General features: G+C 42.2%; 1 protein-coding gene across 2 annotated transcripts in view; it reads right to left on the bottom strand.

Annotated features, from left to right (window-relative positions):
* LOC124712047 (UDP-glycosyltransferase UGT5-like) overlaps window positions 1-20,390 on the bottom strand; it is a 99,144-nt gene extending 78,754 nt beyond the window's left edge. Inside the window, exons 1-2 of one of the 2 annotated variants that reach the window (XM_047242335.1) lie at window positions 20,284-20,390; window positions 8,953-9,093 (exon numbers count right to left, since the gene is read on the bottom strand). The gene's annotated coding sequence lies outside the window, so the exon portion shown is untranslated. The remainder of the gene's footprint in view (window positions 1-8,952; window positions 9,094-20,283) is intronic. The other variant, XM_047242336.1, reaches the window with a different exon arrangement.
* Between the last annotated feature and the right edge of the window lie 523 nt (window positions 20,391-20,913).

Here is a 20,913-nt window from a genome sequence, read left to right as displayed (position 1 = left end):
GTTTAATATCTATGTCACATCATAACACTAGGGTCATGCATCACCTTAAATTACACTACTAAATAAGTTACCCAGTCATTGACAAAAATTATGTATGCAATTCCTGTGAAGGGAAATGTCTTTTTGTGCTCCCTCTTTTTTTTTGTTTTTTTTTGAAGTAGATTATAAAATGGTTATTTACTGGATCTGTAGGCATAAAATATCTATATTAGCACATCTATTAAATTTTATTTTAACCAATGCTGCAGTGCAGCTAGAAACTAGATATCAAACAAAATAGGCAAAGCAAGGTGTGAAACGTCATTCACTAGCCATATGGCATTTCATAATGCAGTACACAATCTTTCAACTAGCAAGACAATAGACATGAAATGTTTCTCATCATTTCATTTCAGTAAATATCATAAATTAAGAACTCTACAGTGTAATCATGTTTTCAAGTTGAGCGTGTCGTATTTGCGATGCTTTCTACAAAGAAATGTCAATGGCGAGGATAATGGCCTCCTTTTTTCTCCACCTGTGCCTCTGAAAGGTACACACTAATGGCTTTTTTTCCATGCGACTGTCGCGCAGCTGCCCACGTAATGCATTGTGCCCACGTCGAATTATGTGAAGGTCACTTAACTTTCTCACCGAAATATTTACAACACCAGTTTGCACTACAGTGACAGTCTCATATAAAAATTTCACAGGTCGAGAATCTGCATTGCAAATGTGTAGAAAGAAAATCCTATAAAGATAACAGTGTGCAAAAAATTTTCGCCGGCGTTGTGATACATTCACGCATATACACACACATTTCGTAACTCTTAAAGTACGTTTCTTGGTTTCCAACATCCTTTTCATAAATCAGAGTCCCTAACCACTACTCCTTATTCCTTACCTTATTACACAGAACATATTCGTCGACACGTCAATCTTGCGACGACACTTCAATATTTCATCATAATAAATACATAGCATAATCAGATTCCTCATATAGCAACAGCTTATTGATCATAAACATACCTCAACAGCATAATACACATCGTCGTCATAATAATAACATCATAACACCTCAGCCAAATCCCAAAATCGTCGTAGCTTTCTGCAATAATTTCAAAACCTAAAAAGAATTCTCTGCTCATTTCAGTAGTGTCATCCACCTCAAACGTACTTTAAAAATCGTGATCCCATACCATATACATCATTCAAAGCTCTCATAGTATCACAATGGTTCCAAAAAAATATGAACAGTTCACAAAGTATACATAAAATACAATTTCGTAAGTGTGAAGTTATCCAACGGTGTAATTACGTAAACATCTGTCACTGATGTAGTAAAATAAATATTTGTCTCTCTCAATTAAATGATCAGATAGCTGTGTAATTTGTGTGTCAGAGAAATATGGTACCGATGCGTAAAGTTGTATAAGCAAATACCATATTAGCCAGGGCTCCTTGTGCTTGCCAAACACATGGTACACAAAGTAAGAGTGTACCCCCCTGAGGATTAATGTAATTATACCCTCAGGTGTTACAGATTACAACAATGGAATGAAATGTATCACGGAAAACCTTTGTATCATTGTACTTCAAGTATCTTTAAAAATAAATGATTTAAGTACAAAATTAATCAGTCAAATACGTGTCCTGTAGCGCTAAATGTGCGTCTTGCTGTAAGATAATCTCTGTGGAAGTGTCATAGTGATTGTCTTCCGAAAGATAAGTTCTGCAGAAGCCAATGTACTTACCTCATGATAAACAAAAGTGAAATGCTTTGCGTATCTATATCACAAAGTTACTATTAAACATGTTTTACTTTCCAGAAGAATTCAGAAAAACTGTGCAGATATGAGATACAGCACAAAAGCAACAATGTAAATTGTGTCACACATTAGTAGCGTCGTGATATAATTGTGTAGCTGTCAAAGAAACAAAGTGCTAAGTCACATTTAATCCCACAGAAAGTACTTCAAATAAAGAATGTCTTTTCAAGTAAACCAAAATGTTGCATGAAAATCTCATTAGCAGTATTGGTAAATGTTCTAAGTATGTGAGCCTTATAGTCATTACGTAATCATGCAACTAACAAGCAAGAATGTACACGCACAATAACACTGTGTCAGCTGTTCACTATAACAATGCATTCGTAATTTCTGTTTAAATAAGTTCTCTTTGTTCTTGATTGGATATTTAACTTCAAACATTGTTGCATGGTAACAGTTTCTAAGTCTGACAATGCATACTATAAATGTGAAGTGAAAAGTTTTATGGCAAAGACAAAGTTAAAAAACAGATTATCTTTCAATAAACGGTTTTACATGAGAAATGTGGTGTAAACCTTTACTCTCTAGTGCGCAGAGTTTCGACTTCAAAGCAATTATCATGTTGTATACGTCGGTAAGGAATGCTAAAATTTTTCTCAAGGCTAGCGTCTTATGTTATTTTTCTCGGAGCCAGCGGGCGCACGTGGCTGCCTGCGGTGCGAGTCATAGTCTGCTATCTCTTTGTTGGCGTGTGTCTTTATTGGGATTAGGAGACCTAACTTTTATAAATTCACCTTGACGAGAAGGCCCTGCCCTGTTTGAAGCTCGCCAGTTCTGATGCAATTCAGATCTGTCGTTACGATTATATCGTCTGTCATCATGTCGGTAGATTCCATAGTTTCTTGTTTGTCGGTCATGTGGTGGAGAATTTCTCCCGGAATCGTAACTGCGCGCTGAACTGTTGCGTCTGAAGTTATTGTGTCTCCCGTGATAATAATAGTTCTGGTTGCCATATTGTCTGTTTCTATGATTGTCTCTGTCATATTCATTGCAACGGAAATGCGATCTTTCTCTGTAACTATTACTCTGCCAGTGGTTGTCATACGGGTGGTGTCTGTTTTGGTCACGATTTGTGTTATGAGAGTAGCCTTGTCGTTCCCAGTTATTACTTCTTTCATCGCGGAATTGCGAGGGATGTGACCTGTAATTGTTGTGTTCCTGTTTTCGCGTTCTGCGATTGTCAGTGTCAATTTCCAATTCTTGTAACAGTCCCTGAAAAGCTTCAATGTCATCTTTGCAACGTCCTGCCAAAATAATAAGTCGTAAATGCTCAGGTAGTTTGATTAAACAAATGCGGATGAGTTCTGAGGGGCTGTATGGGTTTGACAGGTACTGATTCTTGTGCAACATGTCAACAAAATATTTCATAAGACTGGAAAATTCAGATTGTTCGAAACGTTTCATCATTATGATGCTATGTTTTACTCGGTTTTGTGTAGCTTGAGACCAATACGCTGAGAGGAAGAAATGATAAAATTCTCCTTCACTGTGACAATCGTGAATGAGGGATCGCATTCTTACAACTGGTTCATTCTCTAAATAGCCACACATAAATTCTAATCTGTGCTCTAATGACCAGTTGGGAGGAAAACAATGAGAGAATTGATGGGGCCACGCCTGTGGATGAATGTCGTTGCCAGAATTCTTAAATGTTGTAAATTTACGTGTAGTAATGAACAGCTTATAGTCAAAATCATCATGTCGGCGAGTCGCATGTCGGTCACTGTTAGGTCGTTTCGGTGGTTCCATCTCAAAATTCGATGTACCTTGCCAATTTCTTTCATAATTTCCGAAGTGCCCTGAGTTATTATATTGTGGTTGTTCCGTATTTCTATGTCCCTCTTCCTGTACTGGAGCGCGAGTGTCCTCTGAAATATGTAATTCTTGTATTACTTGTGCCAACTGATCTTGTACTTCCCGGGTTTCTCTTTTGTGCTGTGTATTGATTTGATTTTGATTTTGTTTGAATTTTCTAATTTGTTCATACTCTTCAGTGTCCGTGAAGGCTACCGGTCTTGTGTCATTCAGATCATCATCTACCTTAAGTTAGTGAACTGATCTGAAAGTTCGGCTATATTATCCGATAGTGAAATTATTTCCTCTGTGTGTTTTTCTGAACCAAGTTTCAGAGTGTCCATTTGTGTTGAAATCGTATCTACTGTGTCCTTTAAGTTTTCCTGAGTTTTTGCAAGTTGCGTAAGCAAATCAGTAGATGCAACTGAGTCCATTTCAGCTTGCAAGGTGTCGTAATTTTCATGAACAATAGATTGCAGTTCTTTTATGGCTGCTTCGTGATTCTGTAATGCATCTTCATGACGCGAAAAAATAGGTTGGAAATGCTCACAAATTTGTGTTTTTACGTCATTACAGACTTTTTGACATTTCGATTCTATTTTATGTAACTCAGTAGTTAAATCTTCACGTGTTTGTTCAAGCGTGGTGTGAAGATTTTGTTCCATTGCGTCTAACTGTTGCTGTGTTTGTCTCTGGTGTTGTTCCATTGTGTCTAACTTCTGAAGATTTTGTTCCATTGTGTCTAACTTTTGAAGATTTTGTTCCATTGTGTCTAACTTTTGAAGCTTTTGCTGTGTTTGTCCCATTTGTTGTATTAATTGTGATAACAATGCACTGGTGTCTGAAACATGTTCCTCAGTGCTTTTCGGCAGTGAATTTGCACCGGCAACATTCACATTTTGACAAGCAGAAAATGTGTCTTGACTTATTTGAGAAAACGGTGAGGACCCAAAACCTGAATCTACAGTATTTGCGAGATTGTGTCCTGTCATTTCGGATTCCTGAGGCGAGCTGTTGCCGACCGATCGATCGATAATGCTTCCCTGTTCACTAATTGTTTCACTGTCTACGCCATTATTTGCAGCCCGCTCCATTTCCCTATGCACAGTTACCAAATTACTACTTTGAACATTAGTTAATTCATTACACGGTGGCGCTAACACACTGCTCATGTCTTCACTGTCATTTCTCAGTTTACTTTGGAGCCTAGTATTAAATTTTTCACACGCCATTATGGTCACAATATTTCACACGACAACACAGAAAAGCACAATTTGAAGAGCAAAATAAGAAAACACATTAACATAGCATTGAAAATAATATCTAGTTAATCGCAAGCGCAGCTGCGAAATACTTGGTGCCAATCTACATGCATGCCACAACTGTTTTACTGTACAATAATGAAAGACTGCAACTACAAAGAAGATTCTCTCTACAATTACGCGCTAGCAATAAACAAAATATACGATAATTACACAAACTACAAGAAAAAATCAGAAGATTGCAGTGAGGTATCCTCGGCTAAGGGTCGACATATGAATCGTCCCCTTAGAACAATTATACATGACTGTGTTTAAACTGACACACAATATTTTTAGCGCAACGCAATCAGACTTTCAAAAATCCCTATAAAACAATGGCCCTGACTAACATTAACCTATACGTTTCACAAATCACTTACCTCACAAAAATCTTGGTTACTCGAACTACTGCAATAGAGCGAGCGCCACTACTGCCAGCTAAATAAAAGATTCAAACTACGGAAGGCACTAACTACTAATAGGCATAGTTAGCAAATGAAAGATTTTGATAGAGAACAAACAATGTATTTACCTTACTAGCGTTCAATAGTCATAATACATATAACAGTTCATGACATCCAGTCTTACAAATTTCAAAACTCCGCCATTTCTCTCCCCACATCCACCACTGCTGGCGGCTCACCTCCAACTGCACAGCGCTACGCGCTGTTAACATCCAACTGCCCAACACTACAATGGCAGACAACAATGCAAACTAGCCACAGACTGCACACAGCACAGCCAGTGATTTTCATACAGAGTGCTACGTGGCGTTACCAATATAAAAACCTAAACAGCCTACTTACAGTACAACCATATCGGCAGCATACTGGCGAGGCATTCGTCTTCATGGACGACAATTCGCGCCCCCATCGTGCACATCTTGTGAATGACTTCCTTCAGGATAACGACTTCACTCGACTAGTGGCCAGCATTTTCTCTAGATAGGAACCCTATCCAGCATGCCTGAGATGGATTGTAAAGGGCCGTTTATGGACGACGTGGCTCACCAACCACGCCGAATCGCCGTTGAGGAGTGTACAATCTGGACCGCCAGTGCCTTGATGAACTTGTGGATAGTGTACCACGATGAATACAGGCATGAATCAGTGTAAGAGGATGCGCTACTGCGTATTAGAGGTACTGGTGTGTACATCAATCTGGACCACCACCTCTGGATATCACCCTGTGTGGTGGTATAATATGCAATGTGCGGTTTTCATGAGCAATAGAAAGTGCGGAAATTATGTTTATGTTGATTTCTAGTCCAATTTTCTGTACAGGTTCCGGAACTCTGGGAATTGAGGAGGTGATGGAAAAACGTTTTTGATGTGTATACTTCTTGCCCAGCGCAGGTTCTTCAGAATTTTTAAGTGAAAGTGCGGTGCTTCAGACTTTTTCCTTTCTGAGGAGAAATTCAATGTTCTGGCAATTGTTTTAAAAAAAAATTCCGTCGTTTAGCTGCCTATTTTTGATTTTTAATTCAAAATAGAAAAGCAGTGCTAATGATTTCTTCGTATTAATGTATTTTCAAATGCCCTTGACTGAAAGCGGCATATTATACCGCTGGCAGCCCACCTCCCACCCTTTGGGACGAGGGAGATGAAATAACAATAAAGGGAAGACTTTTTCCTTTCTGAGGAGAATTTCAGTGATCTGGCAATTGTTTTCAAAATAATTATATCGTTTAGCTGCCTATTTTTGATTTTTAATTTAAAATAGAAAAGCAGTGCTAATGTTTCTTCGTATTACTGTATTTTCAAATGCCCTTGGTTGAAAGCGGCATATTATACCGCTGGCAGCCCACGTCCCACCCTTTGGGACGAGGGAGATGAAATAACAATAAAGGGAAAAATGGCGGTTATGGCGACCCCACACTGCGTAATTCACGGGAAACGTTTTGTTCCAATCCACAAAGTGTCTGCTTGCGCTAGTGTGCAAAGACTGCTATATGTAGAATTGAAGTCGGTGTCTATTGTTTGTCACCAGATACCGTGTTGTAAATGTTTGCCAAGGTTCTGGTTTGCATTTCAAGGCCCGATGCAACGGTATTTATAGTAGTGCCAGATCTTTAACGAGCACTTATCTCTACTCTACGTCCAACGTTTGTTGTGCTTGGTAGTTTTCGAAGCACTGCACAGAATCGGTTTTACGTTAGCCCATCCGAGCCTTTTTCAGTACTTATTAAACCATTTCTAATTCTTACTGATTAAATCGTGCATTAGTACTGCACCGCGTGTCCCATAAACGGATGCTGTATGCATCATGGTAGCCATAATTGTGGTTTAGATGCTGTTATATATTCTTGCTACTGCTTTAAAATTCTAATATCTGAGTACGCATTCTGCTTTCGGCATCGAGCCGCATCATGTAATGTTGCTCATTTTCTGCCTCCAGCACGTATACGAAGTTCCCTGCACCATTATTGCAATTAGCAAATCCATTTCTTAAAACTGCAGTCAGAAGTAAGCTTCGTCTATTTCATTCCATGTTTTACAGGGTAGGAGGTACTTGTGAGGATGGAGTTTCAGATAGAGAGCGGGCGATTCATTAGTTTATAAACGACGTGAGTGCTTCGTGTCTTTGAACTTCAATTTTATAAATAGAAGAGCTAGTGTAACGGATTGAGTCAACCACATTCACTGTGCATAGCTTGATTACAAGCAGAACTATTTACATGATGTTGAAATCAGGCTACGAACCTATCAGAAGACAGTATGCTCGTAGATTTCACTCAAATGTTCATTGTACCCACTATTATTAAGTTGTACAAAGTAACTTATTGCTATCTTTCTCTAATTGTATTCCTTTACAAAAGTATCGTTTCTGGATCTAAACCTTAGAACACAGCTTTATTCAGTAAATCTTTAGGATATGTATTTGCATGTAATCGAAATACAGACGAGCAGTAGAAGACTTAGATTGTTATCGAAGTACTTGTTCAGTGATGCAAAAATCTACAAATAACTGCAAAGTGTGTGGCTGTGGAATATTTCTATTTATCTCTGCATAACTTAAGAACGAGCTAGGTAGAGCAACGCATCATATTAAGAACTCTGAGAAAATGAATGGAAGTACGGGAACGCGTTACAGAGGTCTCCCAGCTTCGCCCAAGACGTTTGATGTCACATGGTGTGAGATCAAACTGACTATCAAGCCAAATAGAGCTGGCTACACAACACAGGAAAACAACGTGCACTTACAGTGAATTGCGGTGGTGGCCTTGATTCCAGCATGGCCCAGAGTCAACATATAGAGGACTTTACATGGGAAAGAAACATGGAGAAATTGGAAGAACGACGAAGTGTGATGAGTGTAGCCCAGGACTATTGCATTACTCACAGCATAGTTTCAAGTGCTTGGGGAGCATTCCGAACCACACATACTGGTGCTACAAGAGGTGTATGGTGGCTGTAATTTCGCACCTTACAAGATTGTGTCGTGATTTAGAACCAGAATTAGGTATCATTTGGTAAGTAGCACATCGTATATATGAATATTTAAATAAGACTGACATTGTCAAGCACACCTTGTAAATAGTTGTTAACGCTTATTGCATGAAAGGTGATGGATTGTCTTAATTACCAATATAGCGTAATGAATGATTGCTTATACTAGCAGAGGCTGCAACGCCAGTAGAAACGAAACACCAGGCGTAACTAAGGTCCTGGGTGGAGAAACCCGCACAGATGTGTTGGTCCTGCTTGACACAGGAAGTAGCCCAAGATGGACGGTTGGGATGAGTGCTGAAGCACAATAGAGCGGCGGCCCGTCTTGTAATGAGGCTGGAAGGATAACCGGATAATACTTCGGAAATTCTGAAAACTGTGGACGCGACAGAGAGTATCGAGAAAGCTTTATCTCGGAAATCACGCAGGCTGGGTTATTTCCGTGCTGTTGTGCGAATTCCTAATTAATGGGAATGAGTATTTCCGCGTTTGACGGTCGCTCAGTATCAGCTTTTGTTGGTACAGACGGACTCGCTGTCTTTGCTCTCAGGAGATTTTATAATTAGTGAACGGTTAGGCAATGCAGTGTAGCAAACTTACAAGATTCTGGACTTCGTCTCCGTATAGGAAGTCGTCCTTGAGTACGCAGCGTTCAGTGATTGAGAGCACTTCTTCTGTCCTTTCTCACGTTGAGGCGTTATTTGAATTCCGTCCTTGTGGCTGTGAGTTTGCTTTCCTCGTCTGTGGAACACAGAGAGGAGAAAGTATTAGATTATACTAGTCAGAGGACCGCCTTCAGCCGTCCTAGTGTTTGAATGAGGATTTTCTTCGATATTTTCTTCCATCGTTGCAGACGTGTACGAGAAACATCACTCCGACGCACCTGTCGCAGTAGATACGGTGATGTTGCTAACCGCTTCGGCTTATTAGGGCTATAGAGTTAAATAGCTGTCATCACGTAACTTTATTTCCACTGAGGTTGCACACCACTGCAGATCATCTTTGAAAATAGTGTCTTATGGTATTTGGTGCCTAGATGATGTCAGTCGTCTCGCGTTATTTATATTAGGTGGCGTAACCATAAAAAGGGCAGATTTTCGAAATTCATCAGTAATATTATTTAGGAAACTCATTACTATCTCTTTATGTCAATTGGACTTTGATGTACAAACATTTGTGGTATATAGAGGGGTTTTAATCTACAACAAATGTATAAGCAGAAACAACGCTTTGGTAGTTACTAGTTCCCTCAATCATTCATTTATGTCTCGTGTTGTAATTTATATGTTAAAGAGCAAGAAGGAGGAAATAATATCACCAATAAGAGATCCTCTGGGGGAAGTCAGATAGGGCCAAATCTTAATTTTCGCGTTCAGTATTTTCCGTTGCGTACATTCAGTTTTACACCATACTGGAGTAACATCTTGGAGAGTAGGAGGTGGTATAACATGGTCAGCTATAGCCGCAGAAGATCACAATATTATACAACGGCCAAGAACACACCCACTTCAGTCAGTAGGCGCAGCTGCAGCTTCATTGACACGCGCGCATTGGCGACACCATTTGCCATGTTTCCGAGAGCATACGGCTGGACCTCCGAGGAGTGGTGCTCTTCTCGAACGAGAGCAAACTCAGTCTGAGCAGCTAATCTGGACGTACACTCACATGGCTGGAGATGGAAACACTTAGTTCTCTCAGGAACCATGTCGAACATGATCGTTTGGTGATCCAGATACTATGGTGTGGGAAGGCGTAATGTTGCGTGGACGTACTGACCTCCAACTCTTTGAAAACGGTACAGTCACCGGCTAATGTTATTGTGGTAGCGTACCCCTTCCCCATGTGCGTATTTTCAGGCGTGCATTAGCCCGCGAGTTCACTTTTAGGGACGACGGTGAGCGATCGCATTGAGCAGCGCAGTTGGAGAACCTCCTGTTGCATCAGGTCTGCATGCACCAACGACAATCCTGCAGCTGTCAAACACCCTACTACGACAACTCATTACCAAACTTGTGGCCAGAAACACTTTGCGTAGAATACATTGCCGTCCGTGGTGATCGATCACACGCTCTATTCAGAACCGTGTCCCAGCTTTTGAAAATCGAGGATGACATCATAAATCGCTGTGCCTTTGAACAAAAGTGTAATTCCTGTTCGTCTCATTGTGTATTTGTTTCTGTTACCAAATGTTCAAATGTGTGTGAAATCTTATGGGACTTAACTGCTAAGGTCATCAGTCCCCAAGCTTACACACTACTTAACCTAAATCATCCTAAGGACAAACACACACACCCATGCCCGAGGGAGGACTCGAACCTCCGCCGGGATCAGCCGCATAGTCCATGACTGCAGCGCCCTAGACCGCTCGGCTAATCCCGCGCGGCCATTTCTGTTACCTTCTGCACTGTACTGTAGCCGAAATTTTATCGACCTATGTTTCTTGGCAGTGACACATCACGCGAAAGCTACTTTCGTCCTTGAATTTTGTTCACCAGTGTATATTAAAATTTTATCCAATACCATTCGCGTATGGAGAGTGGGAATACGGCCTGCTAGAACCCCTGGAAACCAAATGATTTTCTAATTTTATCCTCGGAATCTCCATCGGAGACGGTGAGGAACATTAGTAGTTTCTGCCCTTAAAGGCAGTTCTTGAAGTTTTGCGAGCACATTATTGCGAGATTACAGTGACTTATTGTTCGTGTTCCCCATTTCAGATTCGTCAACATTTACGTTACTCTCTCGCCAGTTAAACTTAACTGTGACCTGCGTTGCCTATGATTTACGCTCCATGTAGGTCCCAACTGATACGTGTATCAATGACAGGCTCTTATTTCTGAAGTTTGACCTTTTTGTGGTACTCCAGACCTGGGTTCCATTGCAAAAAATAAATAAATAAATAAAATAAAAATAAAAATAAAAAATAAAAATAAGTTGTATGTGATATAGGCCCAACAGGAATACGAAAGGCGTGCTGTAGTACCATGAACATGAAGGAAAGGAAAATCACACCAACTGATTTTTCAATTTTTAAAATTATTCTTCAGATGAAGAAGGTTAGCTAATTAATTTATTACTTTCAAAGTAATTGTTGTTATTGCTACATTAATGTCATTAATGCTCTCTCTATAAAGTGACTACGCACAACATCTGTCAAGCAAATATCAGGAAAAAACACCTAATTATTTTAAGAACTCTCATTTCTGATACGATTTTTATACCTTGGAAGCTTGTGGCGTGATATACAACCTATGTGCTGCTTCTGTTCCTCGTTTTGTTGTAGTCCTTCAGTTGCTTGATGCTTCTCCCAGCCAAATCATTTACGACATTTGGATTAAGAATTTGGTGTAGACCAATGACGAAATACTAAAATTTTGATTTCACTGTGCAAAATCTGACTTAACGAGCTTGTGACCCAAATCCGAACAAATTGTTCAGACCTAAGACGGATCTCCAAAAAGTTACATTATGATGGTAGGCCAAGTAACTTTTATTGAATGCTGCAATACACTACGAAGTGACACAGATACATGACACTATTTTCCTGCTCAGTTACCAAGTCTCCGTAAACAACGGTCGCAACGTCCTACCAGTCATTCCGTTTCTCGCTGATAGCGATCCACACCTTGGTCGTGGAACCATTCGAGAACTGTTCTTCGAAGGTCCTCATCTTCGGAAAATCTCTGTTCCTGGACATTGTTTCAGCTTGCCGAAAAAATGTAAACTGCCTGGTGCAAGACGTGGGCTTACCGATCAGTATCACCGACGTCTGTATTGACGTGGTGAAACATTGGTACTTCCTTCTGGTTGCGACATTTGCTTTTGGTCCATATACCACCGAAATTTCACGTTGAATCACTTTGGAATGTAGAAGTTTTATCAACAAGAATAGTTCTGTCCCACTACTTCATCATTGGAGTGCGTTTCCAGTTTACTGAGTGAGATGGCGGAGCGGTTAGTAAACCTGACGACGGTTCAAATCAGCGTCCGGTCATCCTGATTTAGGTTTTCTGTAATTTCCCTAGACCGCTAAAAGGCAAATGCCGGGATGGTTCCTGTGAAAGGGCACCACCGATTTCCTTCCCTGATCCGAGCTTGTGTTCCGTCTCCAATGACCTCGTTGTCGACGGGACGTCTAAAAAGTCTAGCAGTAGAAATACTAGCCGTGTGCGGGCGTGTGTAATCTTGTTGAAACGTAAGCTCAAGATGGCACGCTATAAAAGGCAACAAAATTGAACGTAGAATATCGTCGACATATTACTGTCTTGTAGGGGTGCGGCGAATGATAACAGAAGGCCTCCTGATACCCAAAGAAATGAAAACCTGGACTATTACTCCTGATTGTCGGGCCATATGGAGGGCGGCAGTCAAGTTTGTGTCCAACCTCTGTCCAGGGCGTCTCCAGACACGCATTCTCTGGTCATCGGGACTCAATTAGAAGCGAGACTCATTCCTGAAAACAATTATGTTCCAGTCAACGAGAGTCCAGACCGAAGACGGGACTGGAGACGCCTCAGGGATACCAACCTGACAGTCGCCCACCATACGGCACGGAATCCAGGACTGATGGTCTGTGGTGCCGTTCCTTTTCAAAGAAGCATCCGTTTTGTTGTCATCCGCTACATTCTTAAATCACGGCGGTACGTCGTCGATTTTCTACGTCTCGTTTTGTTGCCCTTCACGCCATACCATCCTAGGCTTACATTTCAGCAAGATGACGGCCGCCCGCACGTGGCGAGAGTTTCTACTGCTTATCTTCGTGCTTGCCAAACTCTACCTCGCGCATCAAGCTCATTGGATATCTCCCTAATTACGAACGTCTGGAGCATTATGGACAGGTCCCGGCAACAAGCTTGGGACTTTGACGACGTAAGCCGCCAACTGAATAGAATTTGCACGATGTCCCTCAGTAGGACATCCATTAACTCTATCAATCAGTGTCTAGCCGAATAGCTGCTTGCATAAGGGCCAGAGTTGGACCAGTGTCTTACTGACTTGCTCAGTTCCTGAAGCTCTTTCTCCCGAATAAATGATCGAGTGTTCGTGAAATTGTAATCATCTGTTTGTTTGTACAAGTACATCCATCGATTTCCGTCCCATTCGGGTGATACTGTCATGGCGCGAATTTTGCGTCTTAGTGTTTATACACACATCAAAAAATGTTTTACATCACCCTAGTTCCCAGAACTTGTGAAAATAGATGTTGACTGTGGATATTCTATCACAGACACAGTCCCTTTGACTGTTCAGAGATGTCACTAAACCCGCCCACGAGCAGCGCCTATTAGACGGAGGGGGTCCGACAGCCGATCAGTTCCAGTCATTTCACCAGGAAGATTGTATACGGCTCGTGTTGTCTGTAGGTCAACCATGCCTAGACGGTTAATACCGCGGTTCGATTGCATCCGCATTGTTACTTTGTGCCATGAAGGGAAGAGTCCAGGTGTCTCGGAGTGAACCAAAGCGGCGTTGTTCGGACATGGAGGGGATACACAGACACAGGAACTATCGATGACATGACTCGCTCAGGCAGCCCAAGGGCTACCACTGCAGTGCATGGCCGCTACCTACGGATTATGGATCGGAGGAACCCTGCCAGCAATGTCATCATGGTGAATAATGCTTTTCGATCAACCAAAGGATGTCGTGTTATGACTCAAACTGCGCGCAGTGGGTTGCATGATGCGCAACTTCACTCCCGACGTCCATGGCGAGATCCATCTTTGCAACCACGACACCATGCAGCGCGGTACAGATGGGCCCAACAACATACCGAATGGTCCACTCAGGGCTGGCATCACATTCTCTTCACCAATGAGTGTCGCTTATGCCTTCAACCAAACAATCGTCGGAAATGTGTTTCCAGGTAACCCGGTCAGGCTGAACACCTTAGACACATTGTCCAGCGAGTGTAACAAGGTGGAGGTTCCTGCTGTTTTAGGGGTGGCATTATGTGGGAACGACGTATGCCGCTGCTGGTCATGGAAGGCTCCATAATGGCTGTAGGATACGTCAATACCATCCTCCGACCATATTGATAGCATATTGGCGATGCATTCGTCTTCATGGACGACAATTCGCGCCCCCATCGTGCACATCTTGTGAATGACTTCCTTCAAGATAACGACATCGCTCGACTAGAGTGGCCAGCATGTTCTCCAGACATGAACCCTATCGACATGCGTGTGGATAGTATGCCACTATGAATACAGGCATGCATCATTGCAAGAGAACGTGCTACTGGGTATTAGATGTACCGGTGTGTATAGCAATCTGGACCACCACCTCTGAATGTCTCGCTGTATGGTGGTACAACATGCAATGTGTGGTTTTCGTGAGCAATAAAAAGGGCGGAAATGATGTTTATTTTGACCTCTATTCCAATTTTCTTTACAAGTTCCGGAACTCTCGGAACCGAGGTGATGCAAAATTATTTTTGATTTGTGTATGTAGTTCGTAAGGTACTGGAGTGCTTCCATTTTTCTATTTTGCAGAACTTCTGTTTCCATATTTCATGGAATGCTAGAGAAATACGGTACACAGAAATGCATACTGCAGGGTTTGCCGTTGATTGGTGGATACAATTTTTCCGGTACCGTCACACCACCTACTTTTTTGTCAGTATGTGACGAAGCTAGCTGGGATATTCTTACTTCACCTCTTGTTTCGCCATCTGCGTCCTTAAAATTCAGTTTGAACTAATTACCAGTAACATACGTGAGTGTAATCTGCATTTTCATATAAGAGAAAGGTTGGCCCTCAGTTTTAAAGAATTGAACACCAGATCTAATTTAGTGCTTAGTTTTATGTAATTGATTTTCGAAGTTATTTTGACTTTACCTAGTCAGTATTGTTGACATATAAACAAATATAAATTCTGTAATAATTGTAAATATTTGGATGATGAAATGCTAATATTCTTAATCAATCTGGATCTATTCGAAAACATGTTAGGGAAGTCATCCCTTAATTAATTCCAAAGTAATTAACAATTTTGTCAAAAGTATTTTATGCGTACTTATATTTGTTTTCATCCTTTAAACAAATAATTCGGCCTAACTCCTGTAATAGAAGAAACTATTAAAAAGACAGAAGTTTTCGAAGTATTCAGTTAATTTAATGAGTTAAGTTTTAATTGTAATTTCTGTTAATTTAACTACTAACAATGTTTAATTTCGGTCCCTATTATTGTGAGGATATATAAGGGCCCGATTTTTGGTCACGAGACAGTCAGTCCATGCCCGAGTTTCAGACGAGAAACGTGTGTTAGTTAGAACCACAACAATGCTACAGTTTAACTGTGAAATAAGTGTTACACAATTAGGCCGTGTGTTAAAACAATGTCAGTGTCTGCTCCATACGTACTTTCTATTCTTCAAGAACTGTGAACTTTGTTGTTAGGTTGTTACTGCTCGTAGATGTTCAACAGGAAATTATTGTAGCAGTGTGTGAATGTTCGCCTGCAAACTATTAATGAGGCTTATCGAAAGTTAAATAATAGTGCACTGGCCATATAACTGTATATAATATTGGGGGTTGTGAACTATGAGCGTAAAAGACTGTGAAACAAAACTGTGCACCTGTTGGCTACATCATTTACAGTAGGCAATAGTTGTACTTCCACAACCCATTTTTCAACCAGTGTAGCAGCAGTACGTCGACACCGAGGGCAATCAACGAAGAGACAAAAAGCAGGCGAGCGTCGTCACAAGTATTTTCATTTGGCAATACGATTTGAAGAAGCGAAGATGTTGACAAACGATGAAGCATGATTGTCAAAAAATCAATAACAAAAAAAAATAAATACATCAATGATTGAGAGAAAGGAACGAAATAATCCATGCTAATTTGCTCGCTAAAAGCCCATGTCTCTTGCGAGTCATGAAAAATTATTTATGATGTCACATGACAGAACTGAGAAAGATAAAGTGGTAATTATACAGGTAATTGCAACTGACAAAAGTGTTGGAGTAGCTGATATTTACGGCGACAGGAAAGCCACTTGAGTGATGTTCAGTGTTATATTATCAGCAAATGCTAGCAGTGAAACTGTCACGAAAACCTGCAAAGCAACTACATCGCTCAGGTAATAATGTTTCTAGCCAAAAAAAAGCAAAGACGCTATTTTTTGTTTTATGATTATTATTTTGTATAGCATGAAGATGACTACTAATGTAGAACAATAAGCAGATATAAGTTATTAAGGGTAAATCTCAAATATATACAGATTCACATTTTGATAAGCAAGTAATGAAGTATTACTAATGCTGTATGTCGAGATACCTCAGTCATTTGTGATAATCTCATGAGACTCATGTGCATTTTACAGACTATCAATTTTTGTGTAAGTATGAACTACTGTTCGAAGTAGAAGCAATTTTCTGCAGCTGCAATGTGGAATACTGTTGTGATTCAAGTCGACAAGCTGAAACTAGTTTCACTGTTTAAAATGAAAGCAATGTTCAAGAGAATCATTTGCTAACCTCATTACGAAGTGCTGAATATAATTATTATTGCAGCTGTGTTAAAATACTGTGCAAGAAATCCCAACTGAGGAACTGCAGTTTTGTTTTGTTTTAAATGTGTAGCACGAAGACATACATGTATCATAAATTATGCTATGTCAGGAATATTGTGAGGCCAAATAACGCTAGTCGCTTGTTTATGAACGAGAAAATATGGACTATTATTTGAACAATTTGTCTTTTTTATGTTAAACACCACTATGTCATTTTTGGTAGCATTTTAGTGGTGGCAATGTTAATCAGGATTTATCTAACCTGGTAGATAAGAGTGAAGTTTCAGGAAAATGGCCATGAGTAACAACTGTTGTTGTACAGTGGCCGAAAGGATGGGAAGAGGGCGGGGTAGATCCCTTTGGGAAACGGATGTGTCAGAAAAATCTCTGTGTACGCGTATCTTCGGACACCTTTTTTTGAACAGAATACAGTCTAATAATAATTGTAGTAATAGTAATAATTATGTCCGCCACCGTAGCTGAGTATACAGGGCGCCAGCTTGTCATGCATCATGCCGGGGGGGGGGGGGGGAGGGGTCGGGGTTCGGTTCCCGACTGGGTTGGAAGTTTTCTCTGCTCAGGGACTGGGTCTTTGTGTCGTGTCCATCATCATAATTTCGTCCCCATTTACGCGCAAGTCGCCGGCGTCACCTCAAAAGACTTGTACCAGGCGATCAGGCCTACCCGCCGAGAGGTCCCCGTCACACGACATTAATTCATTCCGTAATAATAATAAACAGAGTCCACGAAGGAATTATCCGAATGGCACGGAAACCGGTAGATGTGTTGCACATGTGCAAAATAAGCCTGACAGTCACCTGCCATATGGCCAGAACAACCAGAAGCGATGTTCAGGGGTGCCATTTCTTTTCATAACATAACCCGTTTGGTTGTCACCAGCAGAACCCTTACAGCAAAGTGGTATGTCGAAAATATTCTACGCCGCTTTATGTTGCCCTTCGTGGAAAGCCATCCAGGGCTTACATTTTAGTAAGATAGCGTTCTACCACACACGGTGAGAATTTCTACTGCTTTTATTTTTGCTTGCCAAACCTTACCTTAGGCAGAAAGGTCACCAGATCTCTTCCTAGTTAGGAATGTTTGGAGCATTATGGGCAAGGCTCTCCAACCATCTCGGGATTATGACGATTTAACACGCCAATTGGACAGAATGTGGCGCGGTGTCTCCCAGGAGCAAATCAAACAACTCTATCAATCAATAACAAGCCTGCATAAGCGCCAGAGGTGAACCACCGCATTACTGAGCTGCTACGTTCGTGAAGCTCTCTCGGCGGCCGGTGTGGCCGGGCGGCTCTAGGCGCTTCATTCTGAAACCGCGCGACCGCTACGGTCGCAGATTCGAATCCTGCCTCGGGAATGGATGTGTGTGATGTCCTTAGGTTAGTTAGGTTTAAGTAGTTCTAAGTTCTAGGGGACTGATGACCTGAGATGTTAAGTCCCATAGTGCTCAGAACCATTTTGAGCCATTTGAACCATTTTATTTGAAGCTCTCTCTCCTGAATAACTCATCCAAGTAAACTTCTCTCATTTGTTTATCTTTTCATGTACATCTACAGATTTCCGTTCGATTCGGATGGTTCCTTCGTGATGTTCCTTTTTTTTTGTCTTTGAGTGTGTTTTCTTCTTAACGTGTTTCTGCGTAATGTTGTACATGACTGGGAAAGACGTGACCACTTTACCACTGTGGTAATAGCCAGTACTCTTTTGTGTTTATCCATATACTCTTTTGATCGTAGTATCCACAACTGTGTATACTCGCGGCACAGTAAGAAAAACTCTCTTTCGCTGAAAATGCACGGTGAAGCAGCAACGCAAGCAACATCCTACACCTTGCCGAATCGGCCGTCAATCAAAATTTATGTACAAAACTTCAAACACGGTCACATATTGGCAAATAATTTGACAGGTTAGGTAGTTTGACAAATACACTCCCGGAAATTGAAATAAGAACACCGTGAATTCATTGTCCCAGGAAGGGGAAACTTTATTGACACATTCCTGGGGTCAGATACATCACATGATCACACTGACAGAACCACAGGCACATAGACACAGGCAACAGAGCATGCACAATGTCGGCACTAGTACAGTGTATATCCACCTTTCGCAGCAATGCAGGCTGCTATTCTCCCATGGAGACGATCGTAGAGATGCTGGATGTAGTCGTGTGGAACGGCTTGCCATGCCATTTCCACTTGGCGCCTCAGTTGGACCAGCGTTCGTGCTGGACGTGCAGACCCAGTCCCAAACATGCTCAATGGGGGACAGATCCGGAGATCTTGCCGGCCAGGGTAGTTGACTTACACCTTCTAGAGCACGTTGGGTGGCACGGGATACATGCGGACGTGCATTGTCCTGTTGGAACAGCAAGTTCCCTTGCCGGTCTAGGAATGGTAGAACGATGGGTTCGATGACGGTTTGGATGTACCGTGCACTATTCAGTGTCCCCTCGACGATCACCAGTGGTGTACGGCCAGTGTAGGAGATCGCTCCGCACACCATTATGCCGGGTGTTGGCCCTGTGTGCCTCGGTCGTATGCAGTCCTGATTGTGGCGCTCACCTGCACGGCGCCAAACACGCATACGACCATCATTGGCACCAAGGCAGAAGCGACTCTCATCGCTGAAGACGACACGTCTCCATTCGTCCCTCCATTCACGCCTGTCGCGACACCACAGGAGGAGGGCTGCACGATGTTGGAGCGTGAGCGGAAGACGGCCTAACGGTGTGCGGGACCGTAGCCCAGCTTCATGGAGACGCTTGCGAATGGTCCTCGCCGATACCCCAGGAGCAACACTGTCCCTAATTTGCTGGGAAGTGGCGGTGCGGTCCCCTACGGCACTGCGTAGGATCCTACGGTCTTGGCGTGCACCCGTGCGTCGCTGCGGTCCGGTCCCAGGTCGACGGGCACGTGCACCTTCCGCCGACCACTGGCGACAACATCGATGTACTGTGGAGACCTCACGCCCCACGTGTTGAGCAATTCGGCGGTACGTCCACCCGGCCTCCCACATGCCCCCTATACGCCCTCGCTCAAAGTCCGTCAACTGCACATACGGTTCACGTCCACGCTGTTACGGCATGCTACCAGTGTGAAAGACTGCGATGGAGCTCCGTATGCCACGGCAAACTGGCTGACACTGACGGCGGCGGTGCACAAATGCTGCGCAGCTAGCGCCATTCGACGGCCAACACCACGGTTCCTGGTGTGTCCGCTGTGCCGTGCGTGTGATCATTGCTTGTACAGCCCTCTCGCAGTGTCCGGAGCAAGTATGGTGGGTCTGACACACCGGTGTCAATGTGTTCTTTTTTCCATTTCCAGGAGTGTAGTTTGATCGAACATCTCGATGTTTAGAACATCTCGATAGACGGTAATTTACAGAAATCTTACCAGACGGACGGGACTGCTCAACCGAATTGTGCTTCTGCTAGCTGTGTTGTCACCACGGTGGTTCTGAAGTTCTCTCCGTGCTCGTGGTCTGCCTGCTAGCTTTCATTCCCACTTCCCGAGCCTTCGCTAATGTCATGCACCAGTTACCCCATTATTTATGCACGCAATAAGCTAATTTAGCAATTTCCCTGTACTTTCTGACAAGAACACGTGCAGTTTATCTGCAAGCGAACGGAAAAAAATTGTGTTGTAGGTCCTGTAGTGCCTGTGCGCAGTACGCAAACAATTAAAGCTGAAAGATACTACAATAGGTAAACATTCCATAACACTCGTGTGACAGGAAAAATAAACTGTGGGGAGATTAGAGTTTATCACCCCGTCGACGACGCGAACATGGGTCGGGAAGGGGGGGGGGGAGGGAGGGGGCAGCGTAGCACAGCCTTGTCTAGTGGTGGGGCTCGTTTCCAAAACAATCATACTGGCATTGTCTTAAAAATTTTTGCTGGAACAATAATTGTGTGAGATTCACTAGTAGATTATTGTGCTGTCTATTTTTACTCCATCTGTGTAGATAGGTCAAGAGAGTTTGTCTTGTAATTGATTGGTAACGTACATTGCATACGCCACCTT

The sequence above is a fragment of the Schistocerca piceifrons genome, chromosome 8 (assembly GCF_021461385.2).
Source record: "Schistocerca piceifrons isolate TAMUIC-IGC-003096 chromosome 8, iqSchPice1.1, whole genome shotgun sequence".
NCBI classification, from domain to species: Eukaryota; Metazoa; Arthropoda; class Insecta; order Orthoptera; family Acrididae; genus Schistocerca; species Schistocerca piceifrons.
This window is presented reverse-complemented; position numbering and strand designations above follow the sequence as displayed.